Raw genomic sequence first — 14,412 nt, 5'->3', positions numbered from 1 at the left:
CCCAGCAGAGACTTGGGGCTCCCAGGTGGCTACTCTGGGGAATTTCAAAAACAAGGTCAATTCCCATCTATAGAAGATGATGTGCTGATTAGAAGCAAACGCTGTAGGGCCCACTCTGGAAGTCCTGTTCAATGCTGAGTCTATGGGGTGGACAGGAAGAAAATCAGATTAGAGTTAGTGGCAGCACAGGAACAATTAGTGTTCACCCTGTGCTTTTCAAACAGTCCAAGGTGAGTTACCTTCAAAAGCTTGGCCCCATCGCCATCCATGCTGTGGCTGTCGTCCCACACCCCAGGCAGACACAGCTTCTCCAGGCTTCAGAAAGCATCCCCAGAATGGAGGCAAGTAGCTGGAAAGATCCTATCTCCATGGGCTGGAAACCCATATCCATCAACAGATGAACGGATACATCAATGTGGTCCATGCATACAATGGGACATTATTCAACCACAGAAAGGAACAAAGCTGACGTGCTATAACGTGAACGAACCTTGAAGACATTACGCTGAATGAAAGAAGCCAGGTACAAAAGGAGAAATACTGGATGATATTACACATATCAAATATTTAGATCAGGCAAGTTCTCAGCCACAGAAAGTAGATTTAAGGTTATCAGGGGCTGGGGAAGAGAGAATGGGGGAGGGGAGTTCTTGTTTGATGGCTACAGAGTTTTTTTGTAGGGTGGTGAGAAAGTTCTAGAAATGGATAGTGGTAATGACTGCATGACAGTGTGAAGGTACTTAAACCACTGAACTATGCACCTAAAAATGGTTAAAATGATAAAATTTATGTTATGTTTTATCACAATTAAAAAAAGTAAAGACATATCCATCAGCAGATGAATGGATAAAAATGCGGCACATATATACAATGGAATATTACTCAGCCATAAAAAAGAACAGAACTGGGTCATCCATAGAGACGTGGATGGGCCCAGAGTCTGTCATACAGAGTGAGGTAAGTCAGAAAGAAAAAAGTAGCTATCATATATTAACGTATATATGTGGAATCTAGGGGCTTCCCTGGTGGCTCAGATGGTAAAGAATCTGCCTCCAATGCAGGAGACCTGGGCTCAATCCCAGGGTCAGGAAGATCCCCTGGAGAAAAAAATGGCAACCCACTCCAGTATTCTTGCCTGGAAAATCCCATGGACAGAGAATCTATAAAACGGCACAAATGAACCTATTTGCAGGGCAGGAATAGAGATATAGACAAAGAGAAGAGCATGGGCTGGGGGTGGGAAGAATTGGGAAAATGAGATTGACTTATATGACTGCCATGTGTAAACAGATAGCTAGTGGAGACCTGCTATCTCTGAGCTAGCTCTGTGGTGACTTAGATGGGTGGGACACGGGGTGGGCTGGGGGTAGAGCCAAGAAGGAGGGGCACTTCACAGGTATGTATGTTCAGTTTGTGACCCCATGAATCGCAGCACGCCAGGCCTCCCTGTCCATCACCAGCTCCCAGAGCCCACTCAGAATGTATGTAGATACAGTCAATTCACTTGGTTGCACCCGGGCTTCCCAGGTGGCACCAGTGGTAAAGAACCCGCCTGCCAATGCAGGAGGCTCAAGAGATGACAGTTTGATCCCTGGGTCAGGAAGAGCCCCTGGAGTAGGAAATGGCAACCCACTCCAGTATTCTTGCCTGGGAAATCCCAAGGACAGAGAAGCCTGGTGGGCTACAGTCCACAGGGTCACAAAAAGCCAGACACAACTGAAGCATCTTAGCATACATGCATGTACAAAACTGTAAAGAAATAAGAATAAGAATAATAATAAAGACATGGGAAAAACTGTTCAATCTCGGTAATGGTCAAAGAAATGCAAATTATGACAATGCTTCACACATATTAAGTAAGTAATAAAGATAAATTGACAACAACAAAAAAGCTGCCCAGGGCTCCATTTCCAGGAAGGCAGATAGAGCAGGGGGAACCTGCCTGGCGGGGGCTCCAATCCCAGCTCTGCCCCTCCAGCCAGGTGACTGGGAGTGAATGGCTCCACCCCACACTTTGTTATCCTTGTGGATACACTGATGGTAATGCTGTCTCTTGCTATGATGGCTGTAGGGTTTACTCAAGAGGCCACATGGTGAGCAGTCAGCATGTGCCAAGCAGACAGTCAAATGCCCCCCAAATGCTGGCCGGCTCTGGCCACCATCCTGTATATCCCCCTAACCTAGACCCCCAGAACAAAGCGCCAGTGTGTGCACTTGATGGGAATGACAGGCAGGCAGTTGGGTCTCAGGTGCTTTTTCACATCTCTCACGCCCTTAGAACCTCTAGTGGACGCATCTCATCTCAAATCCTCCCCCCAGGCAATGAGGCCTTTAGCTCTGAGCCCTGCCTCTGGGGACCCCACCTTCCTGCTGTCTCTCTGCGCCTTAAATACACCAGGTACAGGCCTACCCCGAGGCCTTGACACAATGTCCCCAGGGTCCCCACATCTGACACAAGTCACTTCTCAGGCAGGCCAGTGTTCCTTGCTCACCCTGCACAGAGCGACACCCGCTCACACTGTGACACCCTTGCATGTGGACGTGTCATTCACATACTCTCGAGAGCACACTTCCACATGACACTCTTCCAGGTCCTTCGTTTATCTGCTCACTGCCTGTCTCCTCCCTCTAGACCAGTAGTCCCCAACCTTTTTGGGACCAGAGACCGATTTCATGGAAGACAATTTTTCCATGGACCAGGGATGGGGGGAGATAGTTTCCAGATAATTAAAGCGCATTACATTTACCATGCACTTTATTTCTAATCTAATGCCTGTATCTGACAGGAGATACTGGCCTGTGGCCCAGAGGCTGAAGACCACGAAAGTGTTAGTCACTCAGTCTTGTCCGACACTTTGTAGCCCCGTGGACTGTAGCCCCCCAGGCTCCTCTGTACATAGAATTCTTAAACTCATGGAAATAGGGTCTGTGCATGCCAAGGGCACAGTACATAGTTTTGGAATAAACGAATAAATAAAAAGTGGGGTGTTTTTCTCCTCTTTGTGTATCTGCCTTAATGAACATGCAAATGTATGAGTAGGTATGCAAATGTATGAGTAGGTGTGCATCTGTGGGAAGAGAGAAAACAGGAAGATGGAGGAACTGGAGGATAAGCGGTGTGGTTTAGAGAATGACGTGTAGCTGTGACTCTTCCTATAGACGGTGTGAGGCCTACAGGCACAGATTTGAAGACGAGGGCCAGTGTATTCACCAGCAGGACGTACATTTGAACCAGGCCTTGCGGACCTCCTTCTGTTGCACAGCATCTCCTATTCTAGCCAGTTCTTAAAAAGCAACTCCCTCAATTACAGCTCAGGTACTGGCTCCTCCCCATTTGACGAGCAGTACATCAGAAGCAGCTACTGCCACCCACAAGCCCAGAACTAACAGCAGAGGGACAGCTGAAGGCTGCCTTGAGGCACCTGAAGTGACTCTGGTGGGCTGAAAATCACTGCAGTGCTTCATGGCCTAAACAGATCCACTGGAGTGCTTGATATTGCCTTAACCAATGTTCAACTGTTTGAAAAGAAAAACCTCTGGGACCTCCCTGGTGGTCCAGTGGGTAAGAATACACCTGCCAATGTGTCGTATAGACACAGGTTCGATCCCTAGTCTGGGAAGATCCCGCATGACACCGGGCAACTAAGCCTGTACACCACAACTGCTGAGCCTGAGCTCTGCACAGGAGAAGCCCCTGCAACGAGAAGCCCACACACCGCCACACCCTGCACGCAGAGAGTGCCCGAGCAGCAGTGAAGACGCAACATAGCCAAAAATACATACATACATACATGTGGCGGTTTAGTCACTAAGTATCTGACTCTTGCGACCCCATGGACTGTAGCCCGCCAGGCTCTTCTGTCCATAGGATTTTCCAGGCAAAAATACTGGAGTGGGTTGCCATTTCCTAAACCTCGGCCTAGACCACCCAAGACTCCATTGCTTAATATGCCCACCTCCCTCCAGAACCCCCACCTCAAACACCAGAAAGAGGAGGGGGAAAGGTCACCTTTCCTTAAACGTAACTTCCTTACTCATCTGAGAACAGAACAGTCCTGAGATGCTTGTGGGGACCAGCCAAGCACCTGGGAGGCTTCCTGCCCTCAGAATAGCCTTGCAGGGTGACCTCACCACGGGACAGGGAACAGAAGCCAGACCAAAGACAGGGTGCACCTCCCAGGCTGAGATTTGGGTGACTAGGGAGGAGAGTGTCACAGGGCACGTCCTCCTGCAGGCCGGCTGAGAGCTGCTCAGCGGACAGGCAGGCAGTTCCCACCCCGGTCGCTGCGATTCTGTTTCCCGGGATGGTGCTGCCACCTTTTGGAAACCGAATACTGGACAAACCAGCTCATTCTCAATTAAGAGAGGAGGCTAGTGTAGACAGGGGAAGCTAATTATCAGAGGTGGTGAACTGTTCATACAGGAGTCTTCACAAAGCAACCTCTGGAGTGAATTCTGCCCCATCTGCACTGGTCCTCCAGGGCCTGGACACAGAATAGCTCATAGAAGCCTGGTCCCGGCCCTCTTGGAGCAGGAGTCCTTGTGTGATGGGACTCACCTCGACCCACCAAGTGGGGAAGCTAGCAGTTATTTCCATGTAATTCATTTACATATGTGTGTGTGTGTGCTCAGCCATGTCCTGTATGCATTTAAAGAGATCCACGGGTATCTTCAGATTACTAAAGTTCAAAGAACAAAAAGTTTAAAACCCTAGAGCAAGGTTTCATAGATGAAGAACAAGGAGGCCAAGAGAGGCAGCAGACAGTAACTAAAGTCACATAGCTGGAAGACCCAGGCTGGTCTTTCACAAGGCCCCGCCCGCCACAGAAGCCCCTTGCAGGCTCCCTTCTCTGGGTCAGCGCTCCTGAAGGCTGCACCAGGAACTTGACCTTCACCTCTAGCACGTCCATGTCTCCACATCAGTATCTTGCCTGTCTGGCTAGACCGGTAGCTGAGCACTGGAAGGAGGGACCATATCCAAGTCCTCTGGGAAACCTCCAAGTATCGTGCCAGCTTCTCTTTTCTGACCCCATCTTCTGATGGCTGCTCTTAGGAAACGCTTCCCAGGGTCATCCCTATTGCTCCATCTCTCATGGGTTCTATTAAGAACCACTGAACAACACGTACAGAAGCTCTTTAGAGAGAGACACACAAGGGAGCTAGACGGCCAGGAGATCAGGGGTCGGGGGGTTTTGACCTTTAGCATTTAAATCATAGGAACATATCAATTATTCAAAAATTTGTCATTAGCATTATGCTACCTATCCAGTTGGTGGGAAATGAATAATTTATCACATAAATCCCAGAGGGCAGGGTTGGAAAAACCACCCCAGTCCAGCCAGGGGTCAATGCCACAGCCGAGAGAAATGGAGCAAAAGGTTTCCACAGAAAAATGAGCAGCTCAATGCTCTTCGGCCTCGTCACACATTTTTAAGGACCGCCCAAGGGTGCACATGGCAAGTTGATGCTAGAACAGGGGGCCATGGAGGCAGTAGTGTAGTCAACATCAAAGGGCTGGACCCCAAGGAACACGTCTGGAGGTAAGGCAAAGAAGTCCACACTAAATGGAGGAGAGAACAGCACCCCTTCCTGACCCCACAGACCTGCTGCCCCCCGCCATTCTCCTGTGAGATCACCCTCCTCTGCGTGCCCACAGCTCTGTGCAATGCCAGCACCTAGAGCCAGCCTGCAATGGGCCCAGCTTTCTGTCTCCTCACTGGGACACTGCCTCTAATCTCTGAACCTCCGTTTGCACATCTGTCAAGTGAGGGCTGGGTAAGAGGCCACCTGTAGTGACCCATGATATATTTATCTGAAAACATTTCTTTCCTTCCAATAATGATGGGGAAGCCAAGTCAAGTTCCCTCCCCCAGCTGGCCAGAAATATGCCCAGAGTTTTCAGGTAAGCCTTCAGGCTGGGGAGCAGACCCTCCAAGCAACTAAGAAAATAGCTACATGGATACAGGCCAGTAATTCTAGGGGTGGGGTAGTGGGGAGACCAGGCAGGAGCTGCTGGAGGTGGGGGACAAGGAGGGAAGATGAGTAAAAAGTGTGGCTCCAGCCCAGCGAGGCTGCTGGGGACCGGCCGTGGGCCAGAGGAGGCGGCAGGAGCACAGGCTCCGCTCCTATGGCACGTGAAAGCTCCCCAGGCCCAGCCCTCGTGAAGCCGCCTCCTCTGCAGGCTGAAGCACTCATTCCCATTCTCCCTACTTCTCAGGCTTTGAAAACCGGATGCAACCCACAGAGAAGAAACTCAGAGAAGACTTTCAAAACTCTAACAATATCCAAAAAAAGGAGGGAAGCAGTTTTCTTTCCTAAAGCATAACGCAGGACCCCTCCCGTGGAGACAAGGGGAGGGCTTGCTTCCTGAGCAGACCCGTCACCCCCAAACTCATTCTTGTAACTTCACAGATAACTGGGTCCTATTGTGTTCTGGGCTAAATGCTGGGGATTCTCAGTGAGCAAGACCAAGGCATCCTTGTTGCCACGACCCTCCTTTGTAATATGTCCTAGAGGAACAGGGCTTCAAACAGAGCTCTGATAAGCTGCTCCAAAAAGTAGAGTATGTCATAAGAGAGTAGGCACAATCGGCTCTGATCCAGTCTTCTGGGAGAAATGTGAAACTACAAGGGCCCCAGGGGATGACGAGTTCTAAGGCAGGAAACCAGTTTCATCTTGAATACCACCTCTGATGGATCCATCAGCGATTGCTGTCTACCCACCAGGAAAGGATTCTAACGCTGAGACTGAGTCTTAGAATCCTTAAGACAGTAAGCAGTGAGAAGCAACAGAACCACGACTGATTGGCAAAGTTTGCACAGGCCTGGGAGGGAGGTGGTCCTGATCACTCGGATCTAATCCAACACCTGTGTCAAGAAAGGGCGCCTGCACCCTTCAGAGGTTACAGACTGGCTTGAATCCCATGGCACACAGCTTTTGACTATCAGACCAGTGCTCTTTCCACTATGTGGCTCAAAAGACTGATGCAAGAGGCTAAAGGCAAAGGCACTCTGAAGAGACTGTGCAAGACTGTGGGGGTTGGTTCTACCATCTCTCTAGGAACAGAGGTTGGGACATTATGCAGAGCCCCAAGATGGCAGCAGGCCTGCTGCTGCGAGAGTATTAAGCAAGAATTACTAACCCACAGGAACCTAGTTACATCCTGACAATTAAGGCTTTAGTAATTTAAGTATTTCTCCCAAAGGGTTTTGATTTATTGGCTAACACTGCAGTTAAAAGAAGAAGTGCGTGTTCGCCAACCAGTTGTACAGCAGAAAAATCAGAAAGGCTGTGGAGATCAGGCCCATGAACACTGCTTGTAAACTTGGCCTTGCTCTCCTGACATTTCATCCAGCAGCAAAGTCAGCTTCTCTTTTGATAGCCAGCCTCCTCCCGTCTCTAGACCTGGCAAAACGATCCCACCAAGGCCGTGACTAGAGTTTAATTTCAGTGGCCACCTCCTGAAACCCTGAAAGGAACGTGACCGTCACTTCCATGGCCTGCTTGACCCCCAGGGGGACAGTCCCTCCCCAGGTGGAGTCTGTGCAGAGTCTGTCCAGAGAGGGCAGGGGAGGAGGGCTGGCCCTTCCACTGTGTCTGGTTTGTTCCTGTGGGCACCACACTGACATCCCCTGAGTGTGATGTACCACTATCCTTCAATTTTGTTCAGGTTTGGGAGCCTGGTACAAGGGCAGAAAGGTGGTGATGCAGCCCCACAGGTAAGTCTTGGCCAATCCTGGTGACTCCACTGTTCTCAGCAGGGACTGGATAGGATGGGCCACCCGTGGCAATTCCGTCCATTAAGACTTGAGAAAAAAAGCCTATTGGGGGGTTTCTGGGAGGATCTTTCCCGCTCTTAATCAGAGGCACAAGGAAGAGACCCCTCTTCTGACTTTGGGCTTTGTCTGCGATGCAGTCGTTTGGGCACTAGCGAAAACCGGGTAGCTGGGACAAGCAATGCACAGAGGCTGCCACAAGGGGGTCCCACGGAGCCACTGAGCGAACCAGCCACCAGGAACCACAGGTGACGGGACCCATCCTACCTGGGGAGGTTTTTAATGGGAGGTAATAACAGATCCTCTTTACAACTAAAGACACTCTGGTCCATGAAGTTACTGTCACCCTGCTTTCGCAGAGGACAGAAACAGAGCGAGCTCATGAGCCCCTGACGCAACAGCATGCCGCTAACCAGGGCCAAAGCCCTGTGTCTTTCCATCTTCCCTCTCCCTGTGGGGCCTCCTCGGGGCCGTGTACACAGAAGCTGCTTCATATGTGCTTGACAGCAAACAAGCAGTCTCTCTGCTCAGTTCCCTGGGAAAACTTCCCGGAGACTGGAAGCCGACCCTCTCAGAAACCCAAGCAGCCACCACTGGCGGTCCTCTTCATACCAACCAACACTCCATTTCAACCATAAAAAAAAAAAAAAAAAAAAACCAACTTCCCACACAGTCCACCAGAGATGCTCAACCCGGAGCCAGGGCCAAGGCAGGAAGTCGCCAGAAACTGTACCCTGGGGCCACTACTTCCATCTGCTGAGGAAAGCCCTGCTGTATCACAAGACTGTGACATCAGGATTGTAAGCTGGCTGGAAAAAAAAAATCAAAATTGAGGCACAACGCTAACGACACATTATAAGCAAAGTGACGGGGCCACCCCCACAGCGCAGATGCCCCCAGCTCTGGGGACACTGCCAGCTATTCAACACCTTATCTCTCTCACTCACAACCAGAGAGAGAAAGGAGAAACCGACTGAGCAATTACGGACTGTCAGCCTTTCAGATGGAGTAATTAATTCACTGCCACCTGCAGAGGTGATGCAGAGGTCTGAGAGATGCTGAAACCGAATGAGGCTGATGCAGGGAGGTGAGCTCACGCAGAAGCCCATGGGCCAGTTTTTGCCTTCCAAGCTCTCTGCAGCTAGATGGAAAACTCACGGGTTTGGTGGACCTGGGCTTCCATCTTAAGTCCAGGCAAACTAGTGAACCTCTGCATTTCCATTGCAAAATGAAGATGAACCAAGTATTCTTTCAACCAAACAGTGCTGATGGTGCTGCAGGCATCGTGTGGGGCCAAAGGTGAGCAAAACAGGACGTTCCAGGAGGGACACAGACACGGAATCAGGCAGTGATGACAAGAGTCACCCCACAACCAGGGTCGACACTCCGGTAGGGGAATCGGTGGCGTGGCTGCTGAAGGACGTGGGAGGCAATCTGATGAAACTGACGGAGGGAGTCTGCGTGTGGACTTCGTGTGCAGAGGGGACTGGTAGAGGCTTCAACACGGCAGGGGGGCAGGGAGGGAGTGAGAAAGAGCCTGGGGCACTGATGCCAGGGACCGAAAGAAGTTCAGGGGGCTGGGCCTGAGTGGAGGAGAGCGTGGGCATCATCCCTAAGACAGCGAAGAGCACAGAAGGGCACACACCAGGCACAGACAAGATCCAATGGACTACCATGCGGAGAATCAAATGGAGAGGGTGACTGGGTGCAGAGGGACCAGCCGGAGACTCCTGGGCCATCAAGGTGAGAGACAGTGGTGGCCTGCAGCAGGGCAATGTGAGGCTGGGGCATTGGGAAGAGCAGGACAGATATTCAAGAGGCAGAAGCAACTAGTGGGAGACTAGGCGTGGGAGGGAAGGCCAGGAAGGAGCCGTGTCATGTTCAGATTTCTGGCGGAGACAACTGGACTAAACGCTGCACCAACCAGCACCTGGCGGGCAGTCAGGCAGTGAAGCGGGTATCGAGAGACAAAGAGAAGTTCAGTGTTGGGTGTCAGACACGGTATGAAAGCTCCAGGGGAATAAACGTCTGCTCGCCTAAACTCTAACTCCTAATTCCAGCCAACCCAATTTTGTACATCACATCTTGCCAATTTTTAAACATATTTTTTCACTTCTCTGAAATCAGGATGTTTGTAAATGAACAGGTGACCTGTTTAGTTGGCAGTATTCTTAGTGGTATATACAAGGGTGGTATATACAAAGGATGAAATCTTGGATTTGATGAAATAATGTCTATCAACCTTAAAAGAAAATAGTACATGAATTTCTCTCCTTATGACATAAGTCCTACCTAGCTCCAGAAAGATCTGAAGTAGCCTTTAAAATAAAGTTCATAGGACAGAATGATTTCTGTAAAACAAAAATTACCCCTGGGATCAAATATTGAGGGGTTCGGCTCAAATAAAAACAAGAGGCCAAACAAGCTTCTAGAAGCCCCCAAGCCTGAGAACTAAAACAAAACCAGGAGACAGAATAATCTAGAAAGAAAAAAAAACAGCAAGAAACTGACTGACTTACAGACACCACAGAGATGGGTATGGCCTGGAGGTCTCAGGAAAGATATCTTTTAAAATACAGTGGATCTGAGGATCTGATGTGGCCTTGAGAGCTTTATTGCTGCTCTTTCCAAAAAGGATATGATCAGAGACGGCAATATCTTACTAATACTGCTCAAGAATTTCACACACCTTTGAATTTCCCTGGTGGTGCCGTGGGTAAGAATCTACCTGCCAATGCAGGGCACACGAGCTCGATCCCTGGTCTGGGAAGATTCCGCACACCATGGAGCAACTAAGCCCATGAGCCATTACTATTGAGCCCGTGCTCAACGCCCACTAGCTGCAAGCACAGCCAAAAATAAATACTTTAAAAATAACCTTTAAAAAAAAAAAAAAAAGAATTTCATACATCTTCATTCAAGAACTGAACAAGCATCCCCTGTAAGAAAAAAAGAAACAGAACTTTCTGTAAGAATAACCTGGGTGCTTCCCTGACTTTCATACGCCAAGAAACACGTCTAGGTCTATACTCATTCTGGAGAAGCCAGGCTGCTGGCACATGCAAGCCTGCCTCACTGAAGACGGTCAGTCCTTCCATGGTGGGGTTCATGATGCAGACCACATGGCTGCCTGCCTCCTCCACAGAGGAGCGAAACAAGGGCTGCAAGATGCCCGCATCAGAAATCCCAAGGGCTTCACTTCATTTCTCTTCTGAAACTGCATCTTCTGCCTCGTCACAAAACACTAAGTCACCCCTTACCTTCCCACAGCTCTGACCTTTGCCATCTTCTATAATCAGGCTCTACTGGGGGCTGGCCAGAACAGCAATAATTATGGAACTGTTCACGCTAATAACTACATTTTTGAGAACTTGCTATGGGCCATGCTTTGTTTATATGTTCTTATTTAATTCTTACAAAAACTCCTCCAGAACACAAACTCCATTTCACTAATGAAATTTTTTATTTCAAAAAAATGAACCTGAAGTTTACCAGTTAGCCTAAAAATACCACCACCGAAAACACCAGCAAGAGAAGAGCAGGAAGGGGGGCTGCTTGACGCTCACCTTCCCAGACCCTAAGATGCCTTCACCTGGTTCATTTTACCTACTTAAAGAGTTCCCCAGTGGGAGAAAAATAAGAGAGTAAACAAAAGAACAAGATTCAGGAAACTCTCTTTCTCCAAGTACATGTGGCTAGAGGTCTTTAAATTGCTAGGCACAAACTCTATTAAAAATAACAATGCCAGAGAAGGACATGAGCTCACCTCATCTCATGAAAACACCAAAGTCAGAACTAACTGCTAAACAACCATTGACAAAAAAAAACACTGAAACATACCACAAAAGATATCCTACATCCAAAGACAAAGAAGAAGCCACGAGACAGTCGGAGGGTACAATGGTGATAAAATCAAATCCCATACCTCCTCTCCCAGAATGGGCAACTCACAAATGGGAAAATAATCTCATCACAGAGGTTCCCCCACAAGAATGAAGGTCCTGAGCCCCAAGTTGGGCTCCGAACCTGGTGGGGGGATCTTAAACATTGGGAGGAGGAACCCCAAGATCATATAACTTTGATGCCCAGAGGTATTTGATTGAAGGAATTCCACTGAACTGGAGAAAACAAGAACTCCACTCTAAGAGGGTGCACACAGGTTCATGTACACTAAGACCCAGGGAAAAAAGCAGTGACCTTCTAAGAGCCTGGGCCAGACCTACGTGCTAGTATCCTGCAGAGGCAGGACACAACTATGACTCCCTGCAGGACAAAGACACTAGTGGCGGCAGTTCTGGGGAGTCCTTTTTGGCGTGAGCCCTGCTGGAGGCCACCATTTGCTCACCAAGACCAGGCCCCAATCAACAGCCTCCACTCCTGTAACCTCTCAGGCCAACCAACCAAGAGGGGAAAACACAGTCCAAACCATTACTAGACAGGCTATGCAAACCCTTCCTGAGCCCACAGCTGCAGAGTCAACAGACCCCTTGAATTACCCTTGCCCACCAGAGGGACAAGACCCACCTCCATCCATCAGTGGGCAGGAAACAGTTCCTCCCACCTGCAAAAGCCTCTCAGTTCTCAATTCAGTCACTCAGTCCTGTCCTACTCTTTGCAATGCCACAAACTGTTTCACACCAGACCTCCCTGTCCATCACCAATCCCGGAGTTTACTCAAACTCATGTCCATTGAGTCAGTTATGCCATCCAACCATCTCATCCTCTGTCATGCCCTGCTCCTCCCGGCTTCAATCTTTCCCACCATCAGGGTCTTTTCAAATGAGTCAGGTGATTAGGTGGCCAAAGTATTAGAGTTTCAGCTTCAGCATCAGTCCTTCCAGTGAATATTCAGGATTGATTTCCTTTAGGATGGACTGGTTGGATCTCCTTGCAGTCCAAGGGACTCTCAAGAGCCTTCTCCAACACTACAGTTCTAAAGCATCAATTCTTCAGCACTCGGCTTCCTTTATAGTCCAACTCTCACATCCATACATGACCGCTGGAAAAACCATAGCTTTAACTAGACGGACCTTTGTTGGCAAAGTAAAGTCTGCTTTTTAATATGCTGTCTAGGTTGGTCATAACTTTTCTTCCAAGGAGCAAGTGTCTTTGAATTTTATGGCTGCAGTCACCATCTGCAGTGATTTGGGGCCCCCCCCAAAAATAAAGTCTGTCACTGTTTCCATTGCTTCCTCGTCTATTTGCCATGAAGCGATGGGACCAGATGCCATGATCTTAAGTTTTCAGAATGTTGAGTTTTAAGCCAACTTTATCACTCTCCTCTTTCACTTCCATCAAGAGGCTTTTTAGTTCTCTTCGCTTTCTACCATAAGAGTGGTGTCATCTGCATATCTGAGGTTATTGATATTTCTCCCAGCAATCTTGATTTCAGCTTGTGCTTCATCCAGCCCAGCGTTTCTCATGATGTACTCTGCATATAAGTTAAACAAGCAGGGTGACAATATACAGCCTAGACATACTCCTTTTCCTATTTGGAACCAGTCAGTTGTTCCATGTCCAGTTCTAACTGTTGCTTCCTGACCTGCATATAGGTTTCTCAAGAGGTAGGTCAGGTGGTCTGGTATTCCCATCTCTTTCAGAATTTTCTACAGTTTGTTGTGATCCACACAGTCAACGGCTTTGGCATAGTCAACAAAGCAGAAGTAGATGTTTTTCTGGAACTCTCTTGCTTTTTCAAGGATCCAACGGATGCTGGCAATTTGATCTCTGGTTCCTCTGCCTTTTCTAAAACCAACTTGAACACCTGGAAGTTCATGGTTTACATCCTGTTGAAGCCTGGCTTGGAGAATTTTGAGAACTACTTTGCTAGCGTGTGAGATGAGTACAATTGTGCAGTAGTTTGAGCATTCTTTGGCATTGCCTTTCTTTGGGATTGGGATGAAAACTGACCTTTTCCAGTCCTGTGGCCACTGCTGAGTTTTCCAAATTTGCTGGCATATTGAGTGCAGCACTTTCACAGCATCATCTTTCAGGATTTGACATAGCTCAACTGGAATTCCATCACCTCCACTAGCTTTGTTCATAGTGATGCTTCCTAAGGCCCATTTGACTTCACATTCCAGGATGTCTGGCTCTAAGTGAGTGATCACACCATCGTGATTATCTTGGTCATGCAGATCTTTTTTGTACAGTTCTTCTATGTATTCTTGCCACATCTTCTTACCATCTTCTGCTTCTGTTAGGTCCATACATTTCTGTCATTTACTGTGCCCATCTTTGCATGAAAAGTTCCTTTGGTATCTCTAATTTTCTTGAAGAGATCTCTAGTCTTTCCCATTCTATTGTTTTCCTCTATTTCTTTGCATTGATTGCTAAGGAAGGCTTTCTTATCTCTCCTTGCTATTCTTTGGAACACTGCATTCAGATGCTTATATCTTTCCTTTCCTCCTTTGCCTTTCACTTCTCTTCTTTTCACAGCTATTTGTAAGGCCTCCTCAGACAACCATTTTGCCTTTTTCCATTTCTTTGTCTTGGGGATGGTCTTGATCACTGCCTCCTGTACAATGTCACGAACCTCAGTCCATAGTTCTTCAAGCAATCTATCAGATCTAATTCCTTGAATCTATTTCTCACTTCCACTGTATAATCGATTTGATTTAGGTATACCTGAATGGTC

General features: G+C 48.3%; 1 protein-coding gene across 2 annotated transcripts in view; it reads right to left on the bottom strand.

Annotated features, from left to right (window-relative positions):
* GSDME (gasdermin E) overlaps positions 1–14,412 on the bottom strand; it is a 108,020-nt gene that overhangs the window by 53,999 nt on the left and 39,609 nt on the right. The window lies entirely within an intron of this gene.

The sequence above is a fragment of the Ovis canadensis genome, chromosome 4, assembly GCF_042477335.2.
Source record: "Ovis canadensis isolate MfBH-ARS-UI-01 breed Bighorn chromosome 4, ARS-UI_OviCan_v2, whole genome shotgun sequence".
Lineage (NCBI taxonomy): Eukaryota > Metazoa > Chordata > Mammalia > Artiodactyla > Bovidae > Ovis > Ovis canadensis.
Note: the sequence above shows the minus strand (reverse complement) of the source record. Positions and strands in the feature narration are given on the sequence as shown.